Below are 19,632 nucleotides of genomic sequence, written 5' to 3' on the forward strand. Positions count from 1 at the left end.
CATCGGGTACCCCGAGGCGGAGGAGGAGGGTCCGCCGACGTGACCCGCCGGCTCCCCGCCGGCGCTGCCCTCGTTTCCCCCGCTAGAGCAGCACCGGTTCAAAAATGAGCGTCATGCGCGAATGACTCGAAGGAAGCGAATGAAGCGAATGACGCGAATGAAGCGAATGAAGCGAATGACGCGAATGAAGCGAATAGTCCAAAATGATCAAGCGGCGCGATACACGCGTCTCACGCGATTGTATTCGCGTCTATCGCGTCCGGTGTGAACGCCGCATAAGCGTGGCCGTGTGCTGGCCGGTGCTGTTATGAGCTTCAAGCGCAACACTAAGCATTGAGGGCATGAGGACCCACTTTTCGGCCGGGCTCGATTGCCTATTTACGGGCAGGATTCCGGGCGGCGCGTGTTTACCGTCCGCCGGAGGGTCCTCATGTGTGGATCCGCGGAGCCGTGTGCTGCCCGGTGTTGCTGTGAGCTCCAAGCGGTTTTCACCCAGCTCTGAGGGCATGAGGCCCGACTTCCCAGGTACTGGATGGGTGAACATAACTCTGCACATAATTGGTTGCATACTGAAATGTGCCCAATATTGCATTTAATTCTGATGTTATTCTTATCTTGTTTAGCTATTGTTCAACTAAAACGGGCCCAAGTTTACATAAAACAAGTTGCTACTGACTTTTCAGTATCAGAAAGCACTGTCCTGGTTTACATAAGACATGTTATTAATGTTCATGCACTTTAATGTGTCCAGCTGGACAGTGTTTATTCATTTGTACATCGTACGAAGTTGTGGAATTTATTTTTTATGCATATTTTTTCTTTTTCAGTCACATATCGTGATATATCGTTGATGAAATTTCTTGCAATATATCGAATATCGCAGATATCGTGTATCGTGATATTATCGTTATCGTGGCCCAAATATCGTCACAGTATCGAATCGTGAGTTACCCGTATCGTCCCACCCCTAATATACAGTATACTGTACAGTACCAGTAAAAAGTTTGGACACACCTTCTCAGGACATGGGTTTTCTTTATTTTCATTATTTTCTACATTGTAGATTCATATTGAAGACATACAAACTATGAAGGAACACATGGAATTATGTAGTAAACAAACAAGTGTGTAACAAACCAGAATGTTTTATATTTTAGATTCTTCAAAGTAGCCACCTTTTGCTTCATTGACAGTTTTGCACACTCTTGGCATTCTATCAATCAGATTCATGCGGTAGTAACCTGGAATGGTTTCCAACACTCTGTAAGGAGTTCCCAGAGGTGTTGAGCACTTGCGGGCTTGCCTTCACTCTGAGTTCTAACTCATCCCAAACAATCTCAATTGGGTTTAGGTCTCTGTCACCAGCAAAACACCCCCACACCATCACACCTCCTCCTCAGTGCTTCACGGTGGGAACCACACATGTAGAAACCATCCCCTCACCTCAAGCAATTCTCTTCTTCTTGTTCTTCCTCAGTAGTGGCTTCTTTGCAGCAATTCAGCCATGAAGGCCTGATTCACACAATCTCCTCAGTGATGTTGATATGTGTCTGCTACTTGAACTCTGAAGCATTTAGTTGGATGTAACCTGAGGTGCTGTTCATTTGTGGTTTCTGAGGCTGGTAACTTATCCTCTGCAGTAAAGGTAACTCGTTGTCTTCCTTTCCTGGGCGTTCCTCACGAGAGCCACTTTCATCATAGCGTTCGATGGTTTTGGCGACTGCACTTGAGTATAAACTCAAATATACACTCAGATGTTTCTGATTGACTGACCTTCATGTCACACTGCATAATGATGGACTGTCATTTCTTTTTACTAAGTTGAGTGGTTCTGGCCATACTTTGGATTAGGACAGCTGTCGATCAGGGCTATTCACTGTAAAGAACTGTGTACTAACCCTAACTCTGCAACATAATGTATGGTCTTAAACACATTAAGAAGTCAAGAAATTACACAAAAGGCACACCTGTAATGGAATACCATTCCAGATGAGTACTGCATGAATTTGTGTCCAAAGCTGTCACCAAAGCAAAAGGTGGCTACTTTAAAGAATCTAAAATATAAAACATATTTGTTTAACACTTTTCTGTTTACTACATAATTCCACATGTGTTCCTTTATTGTTTTTATGTCTTTAATATGACTCTACAATGTAGAAAATGAAAACAAAGAAAAAACATTTACTGAGAAGCTGTGTGAAAACTTTTAACTGGTACTGTATATAAATGAGAGCAAAAGTGACACATTTTTGTTCCCTGTTTAACCCTCTTATGCCATCCATAAGTCTTAGTTCTAACAGAACATTGTGTATAGGTGTATGGTCTCCCTAAACAATAAAAGGCAAAACCGAAACATATACAGGTTGCCAGACTCTTTTGTATCAAAAAACAATGTATTTTATACAGGATCAAGAAAAATACGAAACAATGTACTCAAAGTAGAGAAACAAAAGCAGTTGGGGACCCCAGCCAAACAGAACAAAAGATGGGGAAGATACTGGGTCAACCTTGCAATGGGCCGTACTAACCCAGCTCTCCACCCCTATCAAAATAGAAAATGAAAACTGAACCAAAAGAGCAAGAGAGAGAGAGAGAGAGAGAGAGAGAGAGAGAGAGAGAGAGAGAGAGAAAAATACAGGAAGTGGATTCACACGCACTCCCAAAAAGGTGTGCAATAACGCCCCTGCAGGGCTTCCATGTAGCCGCACAACAGTGAATATCTGTAGGTGTATTGTTTGCTTTGATGGGCACGAGATACACTACTTTAGGTAGCATGGAGCCCAGAGACTCTTTAATTAAAATGTGCTTTGGCTTTGGGATGCACTATGACATTTTGTCAACATTTGCTTTGCAAGGGATTATTAGTCAGTAAAAGATAATCCAGAGGCTTTTGAGAGCTTGTGGACTATGTATATCGTCGGAAATATTCTGATTTGGGGGATGCTATCGATTTTATAACTGGTCAACTCAAAGGCCCCGGAAAACTACACGGTACCGCTGTATGTATACAAAGTGTTTGAAGCGAGGTATCCACGTCAGGAGAGAAGACCTGAGAGGTTCTTTCTCTGCTCGACCCAGTCAATTCTCAAGCACGCCTAAAACAACGTCTCAGCCAGAGGCAGTACTTTTCAAAAGGGCCTAATTTTATATGAAACGTAGATTCCTATGACAAACTAAAGCCATATGGAATATGCATCAATGGGTGCATCAACGGATATAGCTGTAGGATTATACCAGCCTTCACCAGCAATTACCCAAGAGTTATTGGAAGCTACATTTGTTGAAGCAATATAGCAGGCTGGCGGCTTTTACGCACCGACATGGGTATGGAGAATGTTGTGCTTAGAGACATCCAACATTATTTGTGCCGAAATGATGAAGATGACAGAGCAAGGAGTTTCATAACAGGGGCAAGCACAGCTAACCAGAGAATAGGGAGCTGGTGGGGACTTGTGGTGGGGAATGGGTGGAATACTGGATCCAACAACTGGGAGAATTTAAGGAAAAGTGCTCTTCACCAGCGATTTCCTGGACAAAGCACTTGTCCAGTTGTGCTTCACGGCAGTCATTGAGGTAAAACTGTATGATGGCAATCTGACCATTGTAAGCTGCAGTTAAACACAGATCGTGCCATAACCCACCCCGCTCCAATACTTTGTTTTCGTGATGGGTTATTTCAGAATTATTACAATGTAAATGATCCACATCATTTTACAGATTGATGGCAATGAGCTGCCAAGTGCACCCGCTTTAAGGCTAACTTGTAAAACTAGAAAGATAGAAAGCTCTTTTTTTATTTAGGGGGCAACTAACGGTGAATGATTTGTGTGCGTTTTTACGCACGGCAGGTACTTAAGTAGCTAACCGTAGTAGTGTTGAGTAGTGTTGGTAGCCACATATGCTTTATTATGTTGCAGAAAATTATGCTACGGTAAGATTGATTTTCTAGTTTAGTGCTTTATTTTTAGTTTACAGTTGTTGCTCGGTGGCTCACTACATCCGCGCGGAAGTATGTGGATGTGCAAAGCATGCCTTGCATAACAAGGTCTTTGATTTACAATAATTACTGTGATTGAACTCCATAAAGCAAATAAGCCATTAATAAGGCTATAGCCTATTATAGCAAACATGCGGTAATTTATTGTTGAGTAAATTCATCAATTTGTATCAATTGGGATTCAGTGAATGAATCGTTGATACAGTGCATTTGTGTTGACCCCCCCACAGCAGTGTCAAGAATATAACCATGTTTAAGTGCTAACATGCTTAGTTTCTCAAATGGCATAAGGGACATTTGGAACGCACATCGCATACGTCTCCCCAAAAACACTAATGTCCCTGCAGGGATACCCAATGTCATGTACATGGCACCTCACCTGTGGGGCGCTGAAGACCTTCTTGTTCCACTCAGTGGATTTGGACACTTGCAAAGAGAGCTGCAAGTTCTTAACATCATGTGATGTGGACATGTTTGACTTGTGCTCAATCACAATGGAATAATCAGGCCTGGGCCCTGTACTACGAAGCGAGTTCAACATACCCAGGGTATCTTTCAGAGATCCAGCTTAAAGGAGAAATCCGGTCATTTTTGACCCCATGTCCGTTGTCCTCAGGGTCATCCCGACTTATTAGAAGCAAAAAACCCGACAAAAATTGACGTTGCCTAGCCCGAGATCTGTACCTGCCTGGCAGCCTTCCAGACTCGCTACAATGCTAACCCATTGGGGCACCGTTGTATCTGCTTTCCTGGGCCACAGAAAACAATTCCAAGACCTATGCAACACAGGTTGTGTCCGTACGAGACACCACGGCGCTCGTTTAGCACAAATAGTGTGGCAAAACGACATAAATATGTGTTTTAGCATGAAGTTACTCACCTCAAATCACCCCGTAGAGTAGACATTAGCAGTAGACAGCCGAGCGCCTGTCGTCCCTCCCAGTCACCGCAGAAACGAAAACGTTTTTCACGTAGTTTTGATTTTGTATCCATAAAGAAACGACCGAGCAGTGCAGTCGTCATGTCCGTAATAAATCCATGAAGCTGTTACGTCCATATGTATGACTGTTACAACATAGCAACATAGCTTACAGCTAGTAACGTTCCGGGCGCTCGTCCGTCCCAGTCACCGCAGAAACGAAGACGTTTTCCTCGTAGTTTTGATTTTGTATCCATAAAGAAACGACCGAGCAGTGCAGTCGTCATGTCCGTAATAAATCCATGAAGCTGTTACGTCCATATGTATGACTGTTACAATATAGCAACATAGCTTCAGCTAGTAACGTTCCGGGCGCTCGTCTGTCCCAGTCACCGCAGAAACATAGCAACGATAGCTTACAGCTAAACAGTAGCCGGGAGCCAAAACAATGGAAGACTCGCGCAAGTTCCCGTCTCCCGACGTCCTCACTCTGGAGCTGTTTTCAAGCCACTAGTGACAAACTTCTTTCCATCGAGTAGTGCCGTCATGTCCATATGAGAGTGTAACTGGCGCTAGCCTACATAGTAAGATTGCTTAGCCTTTGTGACAGTTGAAGCTGCTACAGCGACAACAAATCTCGCGCAGTCTCAGTAGGCTAGTTGTGTTGACGGCATGAGTGGGAGTCGCGTGTCGCGTGTAGCGTGTCGCGCGTGCAGACTGCAGTCTCTCATCAACAGAGTGAGAACAAAGTGACCCTCGCGCGACTGTCCAAGATGTTTCACTGTACTGGCTTGAAAACAGCTCCAGAGTGAGGACGGCAGACGGGAACTTGCGCGAGACTTGCATTGTTTTGGCTCCCGGCTACTGTTTAGCTGTAAGCTATCGTTGCTATGTTGTAACATAGTCATACATATGGACATAACGGCTTCATGGATTTATTACGGACAGGACGACTGCACTGCTCAGTCGTTTCTTTATGGATACAAAATCAAAACTACGAGGAAAACGTCTTCGTTTCTGCGGTGACTGGGACGGACGAGCACCCGGCACGTTACTAGCTGAAGCTATGTTGCTATGTTGTAACAGTCATACATATGGACGTAACATCTTCATGGATTTATTACGGACAGGACGACTGCACTGCTCAGTCGTTTCTTTATGGATACAAAATCAAAACTACGTGAAAAACGTTTTCGTTTCTGCGGTGACTGGGAGGGACGACAGGCACTCGGCTGTCTACTGCTAATGTCTACTCTACGGGGTGATTTGAGGTGAGTAATTTCATGCTAAAACACACATATTTATGTCCTTTTGCCACACTATTTGTGCTAAACGAGCGCCGTGGTGTCTCGTACGGACCCAACCTGTGTTGCATAGGTCTTGGAATTGTTTTCTGGGGCCCAGGAAAGCAGATACAACGGTGCCCCAATGGGTTAGCATTGTAGCGAGTCTGGAAGGCTGCCAGGCAGGTACAGATCTCGGGCTAAGCAACGTCAATTTTTGTTGGGTTTTTTGCTTCTAATAAGTCGGGATGACCCTGAGGACAACGGACATGGGGTCAAAAATGACCGGATTTCTCCTTTAAGTAACCCTAACAAAGGCAATCGGAGATAAGCAGTCACACGAAGCTGGTTATCAACTCGTTAACTCAACCCAGGGTTTACCTGTCCAGCTATGAGCGTCTTTTAAATCATGTCGTCGCTCTCTCTCGTCCCTTTAACTCTTACGATGTCCTTCCGCAATAAAAGGCCAAACATATAACTTTAAAATGATTAATGTGTTGCTTGGATGTATTCTTATAACGTGGTTTATGACAATATCAGCCTCATTCTTTCAGCTGCAATCCCGGCGGTGTAAAACGGACTTGGGAGCAAATCAAATAAATATAAAAACATAATTCAAAGTGGTAAGTAGGCTGTACGCTGACAAAGAAAAGTCTTTCCCTCCGATGAGAATCTGTATCTCTCATAAAAAACATCGTCAGGGACAGAAAAAGGGTTTTGCCGGTCTCAGTACACTCTATAGTTCACCTACGAGACCCTCTCACGATCCACCGAGCTTCTTTTTTTTTATATCGCCGCCCCAAGAGAGCTGATTGGTCAGTCGGCGGTGTGTTTCTCCACGTTGATCTCTTATCAGGAACATAACCTGCTCCGGAGCAGGTTAGCTCCACATCGTAAGTTACCATGGCGATCTACCCCGGTAAGAAGTGAACCAGCGTCGTAGGACGGAAAACCCAGGGTTAACGCTTAAGTTACCTCGCTAAGCACAAATCCTGCTTTGTAGTACAGGCCCCTGATGTTCCCAGTGAGCAGGTCAGAAGCACTTGACCTGTATGTTACAATAAGGGACATCATCCACCTATAAATACTGGAATAGGGAGCTGCATAAAGGTTAATGTTTGTTTCTTATTATTATCTGGGAAATATACAGCAACAAAAGGGACAGTGCAGCAAAGTAAAATGCATGATAAAAGAAGTAAACAAATGTAAAGTAAAATAGTAAAAAAATAAGTGTGAGCAATTAGTGTACAACAGTGATGGCTGGCTTTCTCTTCTACCTCAACGGCCTCCTCTGATATGAGTGGATAATATGCAGTCTATTAACAATCTATAAAAACTACAAGCTCTTCTTCCACCCACACCCTGGACTCATCTTGCAAAGTGCACCATAATAGGACGCCAACACTCAATTACATACATTGGTGCTTGTATGAGAGCCTTGTGTCCCATCTGTGACAGCAGTGGGATCAGATTGTCCTTGGTAGGAACCTGATGGCACTTGTGTACTTCAAGGGCATTCAAGGGAATCAAACAGTGCATCACTGTCAACAAAGCTGAAGTCCTCCAAAGCCTTCAGAAGGACCTCTCTCTCCTGATCAGACACATACTGCAAGTAAATGTCCTTTAAGCTACTCATGGTTGTGGTGTACATCTTCAAGTAATGGTGCAGCCAGTTTCACTGGGATATAACGTGCAATCCTCCACCCTACTACTAAAATTCTGGCAAGTGCCTGCCACTCTTCAGACTGATAATCATGACTAATAAAGGGAACTTTCACATCCCCTCCCAAGGTGCACCTTTCATTAAAGTCCTCCAAAAACTCAGTTAAGCAGTCCTGACACACCGCTACCCTCTCCTTCTTTGAGTTTTCCATTAGTAGACGCATCTTAACACTTCAGTGTTGTCTGGGTTTGTGGGTTTAGATCAGTGAGGCAATGCCCCCTCCTAATAATCAGTGTAACAGGAGCAGATTGGGGTTCCCCTGGACTCTGTGAGAGTAGGTCTTCATTCCAAGAAGTGAGTTGCTGTTCTCCTGGACTCTGATAGTTGGTCATTCCATAGCTATGTGTCATCCAACTGCACATCTTCATTTGCTCTAGCCCCATTTATAATCTCGATGTCGATCTCTTCAATGCCATCCAAATCTTGTACAAGTTGAATAATGTGGCTCCCTTTCTGTCGGATCTGCAAATGGGTTTGAGGCTTCCTCTACCTCCGAGGACAGCTCATCTATTCTCAGTTTGGTACAAAGAGAATTTTAACTCTGCTTCCTTCATACATTTGATCCACAGTGATGTGGATCAAATGGATGATAGATGTCAAGACAGATGTCTTGTATCTGAGAAGATTCAATTTCAAGAATAAGAAGAAAGAAGTTTCTTTTTCTTAGAAACCCCATTTGGGAAAAACAGGTTTTCAGCCATTTCTTTGTTTTCTTCTATTGTTTTGTCCTTGTTGATGATCTGAGGGGTATTCCACCAAACTCGCTAATTAAAGCGGTGCTTACCTGGTTAAGCCTGGTTAGAACTAACGCCAACTTCCACTTGCGGCTAAACCCATTCCATTAACGCATTTCAGCCGCGCCTTGTTGAGGCTAATTCAAGCCAGGTTAACGTTGTCATGTGTTACGCCGTTCACGGGATATGAAGCCAGACCAGAACCGTGAATGTCGAATCATCGAGAAAATGGCAGAAAAGACCAGAGCAAAAATTATTGATGGAACTGTACGAGGAGTACAAACCCATCATAACCAAAAAAAGGGAATACTGTAGTGCAGCGGCGGCACCAGAAAATTATTATTGGGGGGGCAATGAGGGGGTCCGATTGTTTATAGGAGGTGCTAGTGAATTCTGACACCAACAAATAATACTATAATAGATATAGATGTACTGTTCCCGTGGCCGTGCTGATACACTACATATTGTCGAATGCATGTTACTAAACGTTTATCATAAAACAAACACAAGCATATTTAACTACTTTTAATGAAATGAAGTGCCAAACAACAAGCACAAAAAACAATACAAATCCACCACAGAGAACATCTGTGGATTTACAAGAGTGTAACTGAGAATTGTAGCACAGTGTATAGTTGTATACTCTTACAACTGTCTCTTAACTCACTAAATATGTTTTCTCTCTCCTTCTGTTCTCCTCTCCTTCACTCTCCACTCCTGTCTTCCTCCTCTTCCTCTCCTCTAAACTCCTCCTCCTCACTCTCCACTCCTGTCTTCCTCTCCTCTAAACTCCTCCTCATTCACTCTCAACTCCTGTCTTCCTCTCCTCTTCCTCCCTTCTTCTCCTCCTCACTCTCTCCACTCCTGTCTTCCTCTCCTCTAAACTCCTCCTCCTCACTCTCCACTCCTGTCTTCCTCTCCTCTCCCTCCCTCTTTCTCCTCCTCACTCACTCCCCACTCCTGTCTTCCTCTCCTCTTCCTCCCTTCTTCTCCTCCTCACTCACTCCCCACTCCTGTCTTCCTCTCCTCTTCCTCCCTTCTTCTCCTCCTCACTCACTCCACTCCTGTCTTCCTCTCCTCTTCCTCCCTTATTGTCCTCTAAACTCTGCTTCACTCGCTCTCCAATGCTGTCTTTCTCTCTTCTCCACTCCCCTCCTCCTCCTTTCTCTGTTCGCCTCACCTACTACCGCCCCATCGTCATCCTCGCTTTCATCCTCATCCTCCGTGTCCGTCATCACTCTGTCCTGCGTCCATAAATCACCACCACCATCGTCCACTCTTATTCACTTTTTGGCTATCACAAATCGGTCCATTTCGCTCTGTTGACACAATCGCTAACTAGCCGCTATGCATCAACCACCGCTAACGTGAACGTCAAATTCAGCCTACCATCTGCGTGCAAACCAGCCAATCAAATCGCACGACACAGGAAAAAAAAAACCCAATCACCATAGGAACGTTATAAACAATATTTCTTCAGATGATTGATTGTTAATGTCTCAGTGTTTTAATTTGTTCTATATTTGTTATAATTTTTAATCCATAAATATTTCGAGGGGAGAGGGGCAAAAGGGGGGGCGCAGCCTTTGACAGGAGGGTCTTGAGACCCTGCTTGCCCCCCCCTCGCGCCGTCACTGCTGTAGTGATAAATAAAAATCGCAAGGCTGCTTGGGCAAGAATTACCGAGCGATTAAATACGGAAGTACCGTTAAGAGTAACATGTTCTAATATAACACTGACTACGACTTCTCAAACATGAGGATAGTGTAGAGGTAACGTGTCGGCTTTGCATGCGGCCGGGAACGGTTCAATCCCCGACTATGGAAGTTTGTGAAACTTCTTTCTTTGGCCGGAACTCTCTCTCTCACTCTCTCTCTCTCTCTCTCTCTCTTTTTTTTTTAGATAGGCCTAGTAAATGCATCTACATTGACCAACTCATTTATCTCAACAATTCAATGAACACATTCAATGAACCTATTAATGACCAGAAATTACAACAAAAAATCACTCTTAAAGAGGAAAGTGAGAAATCAAGATAATACAAATGCATGGGATTCTTGGCGTGGGCTGTAGATGACAAAACAGGCTGGAGAAACATGGACAGACGATATACTCAGACCCAGGACAAAGGGAGACACAGACTATTTAACACCTGAGGGTAATGGGCAACAGGTGGAAACAATCAGGAATCAGGGATCACATCAGACCGGGGACACATGAGGAAGGGCAAGTGACCTGAAATGAGAGGGGAGTTACTTTTCAAAATAAAATTCACAAGACAAAACCCAAGACAAGACAAACCTCACCGCAGTGTGACAGTATGCTGCGTTTCATTGTAAACGTAAATCGGTAACTTCCAACTGCTGAGTCAGGCTTCCTAGTCTAAAGTGTTTGACTGGCGCAGCCAGGTAGATTTCATTACTGCTGACTCACAATGGAGGATCAACAGGCAGAGAAAGAAGACCATTCAACTTCCAGTCTGAAGAAGAAGAAACAAAAACTAATGAAGTGAAGAAGGAAAATAATCAAGAAGCAAAGTGGCCTTGAACGAGGAAAAACCACGGATCTCCTTTCAGTGTTGAGCATTTGAAGGCATCACGCAGATGAGAGACAGTCAACACTGTTCGGTGAGGGAAATGAGGTCCCAGAGGCTCGCCTACATCTGCTGCCAAAGAGGCCGCTAGAAGCAAAGTATCTCAAATCTTACAGACTGCCACTTTAAGGTGGGCTGATCTTGTAAGGCTGGGATGACCTTTAAGGTGGACCAGCACTATTCTCCTTTCAGTGCCAAACTGCTCCTCTGAGTCTTTGAGCTTTTTTAATCTTTAATATTTCTTTTAACTGTGTAACTGATAACAGGTTAAACAGTTTAGAATGAATATCCGTAATGAAAACAATGCTTGGTTTGTATCTGGAAAACACAAAGTTGAATGTTTTCAAAGTTATTGTTAGAACTGTAATGGTATTTTTAAGTACTCATAACAGTAATCGGCAAGTACTGAAATTTAAGTATTTGTACTCGGGTCTGTTAACCCTCTGGGAGCCAAAGACGATCGGACACAGAGTGATCGCCTCCAGTTTGTACTGTGTTGTTATATTGCTGTGTCATTACGTTAATTCTACTCGATATGCATGCGCATGACTGGCGTTTGGACGAATTTATTGCGTAATTGGCCTTATCGTTGACTACATGTGGAGTAATCAGGGTGTATGTCCTTTTAAGAGAAAGAAAGTAGGAAAAATGCTTGATGAAGCGCCCGGACTACCCAACATGTAAGGAGGAGTGGTCCCACTTTCTGAGGTGTAATCAGCTGTTCAAACCATAACATGTTAATGTTGTGTGGGAGCCTAAGCACTAAGCACAATAAGATTTTTTGAATCATTATGCCAACTCCACATATACTCCCCCTTCCACACTCACATGTACAGATAATCAATATAAGCTGTTTAAAGCTTAAAGTATTTCAGGTTTAGGTAATTTAAATTAAAAGCGGATCTGCATTAATGAAATAATAATTATTTGACGCTGAAACTGTGTAATGTTTATATTACGTGGATGGTGATTAAAAAGTGACAATTTTTTGGCTTGCTCTTAGTATGGACGAAATAACAGTCGGTCTCTGATTTATAGCTGACTTGATGTGACATCAAACCATGTATCTTGCCATTTGTGTTTTTCTTTCTCTCTACCTGGGATGCGAGAGTCTGAGAGAGAGCATAGCACCTACGGTCTACCAGGGGACGGACGAGAATCACTGGGCACCTGTTGCGTACTCCGGGGCCATCTGCCTGTGCATCCCACGTCAAATTTGTCAAGGCTGGTGCGAGTTTATCCACAAACTCTTTAAATACACACACACACCAACACGCAAAAACACACACGCTCATATGTTCACATTTGTTCAATGCTACAACAATTACATACATACAGAGTTTTTTTTCTCACATATGGAATGCTAACTAGGGAATATATGTGTGTTAACCTTGGCAACTGACTGACCAACTACAGCATATCATTAGTTGTTTACAGTGATGTTATTATCCAAAGTAGTCTGATTCAACATTGGATGATTCAATATCTGATATCTGAAATGTTTTATAATTGTAGAATGAGATAAGATGGGGGGGGGGTTTAGCTCAGGAGGTAGAACGGGTTGGCTGGCAACCGCAAGATTGCCGGTTCGATCCCCGGCTCCTCCTAGCTGAGTGCCTGGTGTCCCTGAGCAAGACGCCTCATCCTAATTGCTCCTGACAAGCTGGCTGTCGCCCTGCATGGTTGACTCTGCCATCGGTGTGTGAATGTGTGTATGAATGGGTGAATGTCAGTCATTACTGTAAAGCACTTTGGATAAAAGCGCTATAATGAGAACCATTTATAAGCGCCGTTGATGATTTGGAGTCTTTAGTGGTAACTTGTGGACTTTTAGGTCTCTATTTTCATTGTAACCTCACAGACATTCTAGTTAAATAGTTACAACTTAACTAAACTAATTGTGTCTAGAAACAATACTATGCTTGGTTCTAGCACTCAGTCTTTATGTCCAAACCCTGTTCTCTGGAAACGGGTGTCCGTCAAAGCTCAGTACTAGGACCGCTTCTGCTCTCATTATACACCTGTTACGTCCCAGCTCGTTTGGGGAAAGGGGACATACATAAAACAAACCAGATGGAATTGGTTTAGGTCAACTGCTGTTTTATTTGTACAGTTTGAACAAAAGGTGACCCAAAAGAAAAACACGTCAGTTAGACGGTGGACTGGAGGGGGAGCTGTCGAACGCAAAACAAAAGAGCTAAACTTAAATAGACTAAACTAGACCCTCGTCAATAAATCGAACAAAGCACAACCTGCACAGTAAACTGAATACAAAGGCTCACACTGACTCTAAACAAAAAAGCAGAAATACAAAAGGCAGTCCCCCACTTAGCCTAATGAAGCTAACAAAGGTTTTCCTCGAGTGTGAGTGTGTGAAGCAGGATCAGTGTTTGAAGCTTTACCCTGGCCAACATCTACCAAGTGCCCCTGCAATGAACGCCACACCAGCAGTCTACCATAGACTGCGATCCAGACGGAGAGAGAGAGCTCGAAAGACTGCAACCGGTCCAGCCTAAATAGCGGACTCCACCTTCGCTGATTGGTCCTGCAGCAGCACCTGGACTACAGGAGAGGAGGAGGAGAAAACCAGGACTGGAGCGAACAAAGGATTGGAGCCTCAAGGGCAGGAGCCACCGGCCCTAGGGCCGTAACAACACCTGATCACTAGGCTCTGTAATCACATGGATTCTCCTACCATTGTTACACAGATGACACCCAGATGTTCCTCTGTTTTCCCCAACCTCCGACACCCACATTGCAACTTGCATCTCAGAATGTCTGGCAGACATCTCCGTCTGGACAACTGCGCATCACCTCAAGCTTAACCTGCATAAAACCGAACTCCTCTTCATCCCGGGGAAAGACTGCCCTCACATGGACCTGTCGGTCACTGTCGAGGACATCATAGTATTGCCTTCGTCAACTGTGAGTAACCTGGGTGTAATCCTCGATGACCAACTATCCTGCATCCCAAACATCACTGCTGCAGATTTGCCCCCTACAATATCTGCAGGATTCTGACTTTCCTCACAAAGGACGCAACGCAACTCCTGGTCTAAGCACTGGTCATCTCCCGCCTTTGAATACTGCAACTCTCTCCTGGCTGGACTCCCAGCCTCAGCAACTAAACCATTGCAGTGTATCCAGAACGCTGCAGCACGCCTTGTCTTCAATCTACCCAAAGTCTCCCATGTGACCGCCCTCCTCTGTGACCTCCACTGGCTCCCTGTTGTAGCATGCATCCAATTCAAGACGATGGCACTGACCTTCAAGGCAATCAATGGAACGGCAACCATCTACCTCCAAACACTGGTCAAACCACACCCCCCGACGCGAGCACTTCGCTCCGCTACTTCAGCTGGCCGGCTAGTACCACCATCGCTGAAATCAAACAGATGTCAATCAGCAAAGTCCCGACTCTTCTCTGTTCTGGCGCCTCAGTGGTGAAACGAACTCCTGACCAATTTCAGGACAGCAGTCCCTTGCCATCTTCCGAAAAAGGCTCAAGACTCACTTGTTCAGACTTCACCTCGACTGTATAGCATGACCCACTAACAACAAGTGTAGTGTTAAAGTTCACCGGGACACAGTTTGCAGTGATGTCTGGAGTGATTGCCGATTGCCGTGAGCATGTGTGGTGGGTAAGTTGTTTTACTCCTGGAACACCTCCTTAAAGGAGAAATTTGGTCATTTTTGACCCCATTTCCGTTGTCCCCAGGGTCATCCCGACTTATTAGAAGCAAAAAACCCAACAAAAATTGACGTTGCCTAGCCCGAGATCTGTACCTGCCTGGCAGCCTTCCAGACTCGCTCCAATGCTAACCCATTGGGGCACGTTATATCTGCTTTCCTGGGCCTCAGAAAACAATTCCAAGACCTATGCAACACAGGTTGGGTCCGTACGAGACACCACGGTGCTCGTTTAGCTCAAATAGTGTTGCAAAACGACATAAATATGTGTGTTTTAGCATGAAGTTACTCACCTCAAATCACCCCATAGACATTAGCAGTAGATAGCCGAGCGCCTGTCGTCCCTCCCAGTCACCGCAGAAACGAAAACGTTTTCCTCGTAGTTTTGATTTTGTATCCATAAAGAAACGACCGAGCAGTGCAGTCGTCCTGTCCGTAATAAATCCAGGAAGCTGTTATGTCCATATGTATGACTATGTTACAACATAGCAACGATAGCTTCAGCTAGTAACGTGCCGGGCGCTCGTCCGTCCCAGTCACCGCAGAAACGAAAACGTTTTCCTCGTAGTTTTGATTTTGTATCCATGGATTTATTACGAACAGGACGACTGCACTGCTCGGTCGTTTCTTTATGGATACAAAATCAAAACTACGAGGAAAACGTTTTCGTTTCTGCGGTGACTGGGACGGACGAGCGCCCGGCACGTTACTAGCTGAAGCTATCGTTGCTATGTTGTAACAGTCATACATATGGACGTAACAGCTTCATGGATTTATTACGGACATGACGACTGCACTGCTTGATCAATTCTTTATGGATACAAAATCAAAACTACGAGGAAAACGTTTTTGTTTCTGCGGTGACTGGGACGGACGAGCGCCCGGCACGTTACTAGTTGTAAGCTACCAAATTACTTATTTTCTCCCTTGAGTTCGAACTATTTATGAAAGGCACACTCACACACATGTATCACCAAGATGACCTTAATTCTCAAATGATTTGATGTTGAATTGGCACATATAGCAAACATTTCATGTTAGGTTGACTGGAAACTCTTTTACTTTCTTCATAATTTCATTCACCACTAGGTGTCCCTAGCGTACATATTTGAAGCTTTGGGGTCGAACCACTTTGGTGGTTCATCTGGCTGAGAGGCTTTGATGATTTATGAGGCTTCTTCTCACCATCACTACAGGCAGAGCCACAACCGGGAAATCCGTCCGAGGTACGCTGGAGAGACTAGTGCAAATGACATTGATTGCAGGATGAAGGGGAGTATATATACCGGACTGATTGGTGATCAGCTGCAGCTGTGGAGACCAGGTGAGTGGAGTTTGGGCTGATTAGGGGTGTGGTGGACCGGTGATTGGCAGGAGGGTGAGGTGTGCTGAGCGGGAAGACCATGACAGAATCCCCTCCTCAAGGGACGGCTCCTCAGGGACCCACATGGACTGGGGGAGCTTGAGCCGCACAGCCACCGGGTTGATGACTTCCTCAATCTCAAAGGGCCCGATGAACCGTGGGGCCAGCTATTTAGACTCCACTTTCAGGGGGAGGTCTCGGGTAGAGAGCCAGACCTTATCCCCTGGCTGATATCCCGGGGCCTGGGAGCGACGACGGTTGGCGGCAGATGCGTAGCGGCCGGCAGCTCGAAGGAGAGCGGTGCGGGCCTGGACCCAGGTCCGACAACACCGGTGGTGAAGGCTTGGACAGACGGGCAGGAAGCTTCTCTCTCCAGAGACGGGAACAGGGGGGCCTGAAAGCTATAGGAGCATTGGAAAGGGGAGAGACCCGTGGCAGAGCTGGTCAGGGTGTTGGTCCTGTGGGCGTACTCCACCCACAGGAGTCTCTCGTACCAGGATGACAGGTGCTGGGATGTCATGCAGCGAAGCGCCATCTCCTGGTTCTTTCGCTCCGTCTGGCCATTGGACTGTAGGTGATATCCAGAGAAAAGGCTGACGGTGACCCCAGCAGTGAGCGAACTGGGGACCCCGGTCAGAAACTACGTCAACCGGAATGCCGTGGATTCGGATGACATGGTTAAGCAGAAGCTGGGCAGTTTCTTTGGAGCTTAGGTAGGGGCACAAAGTGGGCCATCTTACTGAATCAGTCCACCACCATCAGAATGGTGGTGTTGCCACTGGACGGTGGCAGACCAGTGACAAAGTCCACTAAAATGTAGGGCCACGGATGATGAGGAACTGGCAGAGGGTGTAGGAGACCAGCAGGAGCCTGGTGTCTTCTCCCAGGGAGGCCCACCAGAAGCGGCGCTGGATGACCTCCTTGGTCCTCAGGATCCCAGGGTGGCAGGTGAGTTGGAAGCTGTGGGCCCACTTGCAGGACCTCGGATCGAAGGTTGGGTGGCACAAACAGACGATTGGGAGGACAGGTGCTGGGGCCGGGTTGGTTCTGGACGGCGGCCCTGACTCTCTCTTTGACCTCCCAGGTGAGTGTGGCGACCACGCGGGAGGGTGGAAGGATAGTTTTCGGGCCAGCAGAATCCTCCTCCTCTTCTTCCTGGAACTGCTGGGACAGGGCGTCGGGCTTGACGTTGCGGGACCCCAGTCGATACGAGAGGGTAAAGTTGAATCTGGTGAGGAACAGCGACCAGTGAGCCTGCCGGGAGTTCAGATGTCTGGTGGACTGGATGTATTCCAGGTTTTTGTGGTCTGTCCAAACCAGAAACGGCAGTTTAGTCCCTTCGAGCCAGTGTCGCCATTAGGGATCGACCAATTATCGGCCTAGCCGATAATATCGGCCGATATTCGGCATTTTTGCGATCATCGGCATCAGCCGTTTTTTTCACCGATAACCGATATAATTAATTAATGTATTTTGAAATGCGCTCTTTTGGCTCTGATGCAGCCGTCTCTGCCTGAAGTCACCACTCTCTTGGTTGTGTAACAATGTCCCGCCCACAGCCCTCACTGATTGGTTATTTGGCACAAGCGTGTCAGTGACAGCCAATCAATCAACACTGAAGCCTCTACATGCAGTGCCACAGACACGGAGGAGAAGCAGAAAAGGTAAGGCCGTGAAGGTCGACGTATCAAAGCCCTCTAGGATGAAGTTTCTCTGGGCCATGGAGACCACAACTGTGTGTATCTCATGCCCACATACAGAACGGTTTTGAAGAGGGAAAAGGTTGCTACAAAGGACATTAAAAACTGGACCAAAGAGTCTGTGCAGTGTCTAAAGGCCTGTTTTGACTGTACTGACTGGGACATGTTCATATAGGTATTTGGGGAAGACCTAGATCAGTTAGTTGATGTAATATGTTCTTATGCATCATTTTGTAGAGACATGATCATACCATGCAAAAGGGTAAAAATGTATTCACAAGCCATGGGTCACAAAATCGGTCAAAGCCTGCACACAGGCTAAGAAACGTGCCTTTAAACATGGGACTGCCTCTGAATTGTATTCAGCCAAAAATATCTGAAAATTGAAATTCTAAGAGCCAAACAGGACTACAAAACAATTCTGGAAAATAAAATGGCTGCTAACAACTTGGGCTCAGCCTGGTCAAGTATGAAAGCCAATGCAGGCATCAGTAATTAAAAAAATATAAGAACTGTCATCTTAGAGAATTTTGATTCAGATTCTGACCTTGCAAATGCTCTTAATAAATTATTTGCCAGATTTAACACTTATGATTTCAGTACAGAAATACAGGAACTTCCTAGTGAGGAATGAAATATTAAAGAAGACACAGTCCGATATTGACCAACTCCAGTTTGCCTATAGGCCACACAGAGGCGTTGAGGATGCCACAGTCGCTATGATAAACAGGCTTTGTAAATATTTGGAAGGTAAGGGAACACATGATCAGCTTTTATTTGTAGATTTCTCCTTTGCTTTTAACACAATTCAACCCATATTTTAATAGAAAGACTATTAGAGCAATTTGATTTGAGCAAAAAACTTGTGGGCTGGGTTTTAGATTTTTTAACTAATAGGACACAATGAGTACTAGTTAATGGTGTACTGTCTGACCAAATCTGGGGCCTGTACTACGAAGCGAGTTCAACATACCCAGGGTATCTTTCAGTTATCCAGCTTAAGTAACCCTAACAAAGGCAATCGGAGATAAGAGGTCACAGAAGCTGGTTATCAACTCGTTAAGTCAACCCAGGGTTTCCCTCTCGAGCTATGAGCGCGTGCACATGAAAGAGACGGCGTTTGCAGCATTTGACCAACCGCAAACATGGATCAGTTACGGGCAGCGAAGTGGCATATTTTACGTACAAGGAGCGAACCATAATCTTACGGAAAACAGAAATACGAAGTTAATATAATACAGGCAAAAAGCAACAGTTTCATCTGCCAAATACAGGAAGGACAGCTGGCAAAAACTCACTGACAGTGTGAATTCGTAAGTTGTATTAATTGTATTAATAGTCGTACAATATGACGGCCCCATCATAAGGACACTAGTTGATCTGATTAATTAATTGGACTCATTAATGGCGCTGATAGCTCAGTGGTAGAGTTACCGCCCCATGTACCGAGGCTCCCTGCAGCGATCACGGGTTTGATTCTGCCCCCGGCCCTTTTTTACAGCGTGTCGTCGCTCTCTCTCATCCCTTTAACTATTACGCTGTCCTCCCGCAATAAAAGGCAGAAAAAATAACTTTAAACAAATTAATGTGTTGCTGAGATGTATTCTTATTACGTGGTGTTTGACAATAT

This window comes from Eutrigla gurnardus (assembly GCF_963514095.1).
Source record: "Eutrigla gurnardus genome assembly, chromosome: 2".
Lineage (NCBI taxonomy): Eukaryota > Metazoa > Chordata > Actinopteri > Perciformes > Triglidae > Eutrigla > Eutrigla gurnardus.